The following is a 3247-nucleotide window of genomic DNA, read 5'->3' on the forward strand; positions in this document are numbered from 1 at the left end:
GAAAAAGGGTCATGCTGGATTCACTGAAAAAAGAAAAAAAAGGGCAATTAAAGCAAATCTGTTCAGAACGCATCTAGAGATTAATTTTGTGTGGAAGCAGCTATCAGAGTAGATGGAAAAAATGGTGAGAAAACAGGCTCCAGTAGCCTTCCTGGTAGTCCCATCACAGTTGGCCCTAGAAAAATCTGTTTCTGAAGTGACTTAGAATCAGTGGTTGAAAAGACATCTCAAAATCTTTCTACCTGTGAGAAAATAATGGTGTGTAATGTTTTCTGCTCCACAGTATTGTCTAAAAGACAAATCCTTACTGAATTTTAGAAGCATAAGGATCCTGGCTGTTGGGGTCCCTACTGGAATGGTAGCATGTCTGTGGGTCCTCTAGTAACATGGATAAAAGTGATGTTTCACAGTCCTCCCTGAAAAAAAACCTCAGAATGCTTAGGTGTCTGGTCCCTCCTCATTCCAGTGAGGATGTGAATCCCAAATCTCTGCCAGATGTTACAGCTACCTACAGACTACGTGGCATCCTGCCTGAGGACTTACTGAAACACCTCCTAAATGAGAGGAGATTCCTCCTCCTGAGGTCACCATCCTTCACTGGCTGTAGGCATCTGTTAGTTCTGTAATCTCCCTACTGCTGATCTCCAGTCAGCAGGTGCCCAAGTGGGGCAGTGCAGATGTGGATTTGCCAGTGGCCTTTCTAAAATAGTGGTTTGGCATCAACCCCTCTCCATAGCTTCCTCTCAGGAGTGGATTGACCTCAGACAGTGGCATCCATGCTGTGGACCAGATGGACTTGGCATGGTAATCACATAATAAATGTGAGGGTTGCTTGTTCTGCCTTTGTGACTGCATGCTGTATGTGAGGGCGTGCAGTGAGCAAGGATAAAGTGTCCTTCATAGCCCTGTCAGATAGAAAAGAGGATTTGGGAGGCTCTTTGTGGAAGTGTTCCACAGAGCATGGTCATCCTCACTGTGTGTGAGAATGTCCAGCAAAACTGTAGAGGCAAAGTGCTTGGGTGGTGGGAGAGGCTTCACCTGTTAAAAAATTGCCCCAAGGATATGTCTGCATGTTCACAGAACTACTGCAATACAGAATTTTGTGGATGGTTAAGAGATGCAATCCAAGTTCTGTCATTTATCTCCCCATATCTGCTTTGTTTTGTTTCTTTTTTGTGTTGGCTTCTTTGTGCTCAAGCTTCAGACAGTAGAGTAAAAGTGAGAAGCTTCCCAGCTGTATTAGCCTCTCTTACCCTTATTTATTCAGCAGAAGCATGGCTAAAGATGCTACATATTTAGAACTGCTGTCCAAAGTGTCCTAAGGCATATGAAAGATCAAAGTCAAAGATGTCCTTTTCCTCTGGATGTTTTTCAGCTGTGATGCTATGTATAAAACAGTGATCATTCTAGAAAGTTTGTTATTCTTTAATATTAGATCCGTGGCTCACTGTATTTGATCTCAGTAAAAGCTCAAACCTAGATTAAGAGATTGAAGATCTTAGCGCCATTGTGAAGCTAAGCAGGCTTGGTTTTGGAAGGTAAAGCAAGTGTTATATCTTGGCATTATGACAGTAAAATTTTTAATTTTAGAAGAATATCCAGAAGAGGGGGAAAAGCATCTTATTTTATTGGATTCTTTTTTCCAATTCACGGTAAGCTTGATTGCAGATAGCATTGATTATTTTTCTTTTAGCAGCTTCTATGAAGAGATCAAAGCCTGAGTATTGGTCACAGAAGCTGAACTAAGCTAGTTGATTGTACTGATAGTGTATCTGGGGCACAGCTCACCTATATCCTGCCTGCAGTTATTGTGGCCAGATGTTAAGCTAAGTATTCAGTAAAAATCAATCCTGACTCTGTGTACACACACAGTGGTGGGCTTTGAGCTAATGATTCCTATTCAGATCTGAGAATTAGTATGTGGTTCTGTGAAAACACCAGCTCACTGCTCACTAGCAGGTGAAAGAAAGTCAATTGTCAATAGGAAGAAAAAAGAGCACAAAACAAAGAATGCCATTATGTATGTCTCTGGCTCACCTGCATCTCAGATACCGTGTTTAGTTCTGTTCCCACCTCAAACAGGATAGCAGAACTAGGAGGGGTACAAGTTATAGAACTAATCAGTCAAAAAAAAAATCTCATCAACTGTGTGGATTGGCTTATGTGCCAAGTAAGTAGCTAGGCTAGGACTGTTCAGGCTGGAAAAAGAGACATCTAAAGAGGGCTGTAGTAGATGTCTGTAAAGTCTTGAACAGTGTCACAAATGTGAACAGGGAAAGGTGACACACTGGCTTTCAAAGCTAGCGGACATCAACTGAAATGACTGGAACAGCGTTCAAAGGTAAAGATTATTCATATAGTTAAGCTGTGATGGGTTGTCAAGTAAAGATGCCACTGTACTTGTGTACGGGAGGTGCCTGAGCCACCGGCTTCTGGGAGTTAGGGACTGTGCTAGGGGATGTTGCTGTATGGGTTTGTTAGTATACTGCCTGAGCATCAGGCATGAAAGGTGCTGTTTGAGGATTTTGGCTGAGCTGGTGTGCCTGCTGCTGTGTGTTTATATTTTGCTTTATGACCTGTTAGCCTGGGTAGAGCAGTTAATAGCCTAACAGTGTTGTAATGATCTGTCTCCATTGTCGGCAGCAGCTGCATCCCGTTTAAGCTACCAACATATCCCTGATAGCAGTGTAGCTGCAATTTGTGTTGCTGTGGCTTTACTCTGCTCTTTTGGGGCTCAGCCGCTAGATGCCCCTGTCCCACAAGCAAGAAGCTGGAGGAGACCTGCTCTGCCTGACACACGGGGAAAGCAGCTATGCGCTGCTCAGCGCGGGGTGTGTGGCTGTTGTCCGTTGTGAGTAACGAACAGAGATCAGTGGTTCTGTGCATCAGGCCAGGACTCTTTGGAGAAACGCACGTAGCAATCCTCTGTGACATTTTGCCATTTTCTTCTCTTCGTGGATCGTAAGATTTCGACCCCTCAATGCAATAGGAACCCATCCTTTCTTTAGTGAATGAAAGAGATGTTGGAGAGCAGACCTGATTGAGAAGAGATCAGTAAGGGCTACGTGTGAGCAGGAGAAAAGAAAACCAGACAGGAAACTGCTGAGAGCTGGATGAAGCACTCTGTTTAGTGATTAGGTCATCTTTACCTACAAACAGTAGGGTTTATTGAGACTTTGATATACTTTGATTCCTGGACAGGACTGATATCAAGTCAGACTTCTTTTGCTTTGCTGTAATGACTAAA

Source organism: Leptosomus discolor, chromosome 5 (assembly GCF_034619465.1).
Source record: "Leptosomus discolor isolate bLepDis1 chromosome 5, bLepDis1.hap2, whole genome shotgun sequence".
Classification (NCBI taxonomy): Eukaryota; Metazoa; Chordata; class Aves; order Leptosomiformes; family Leptosomidae; genus Leptosomus; species Leptosomus discolor.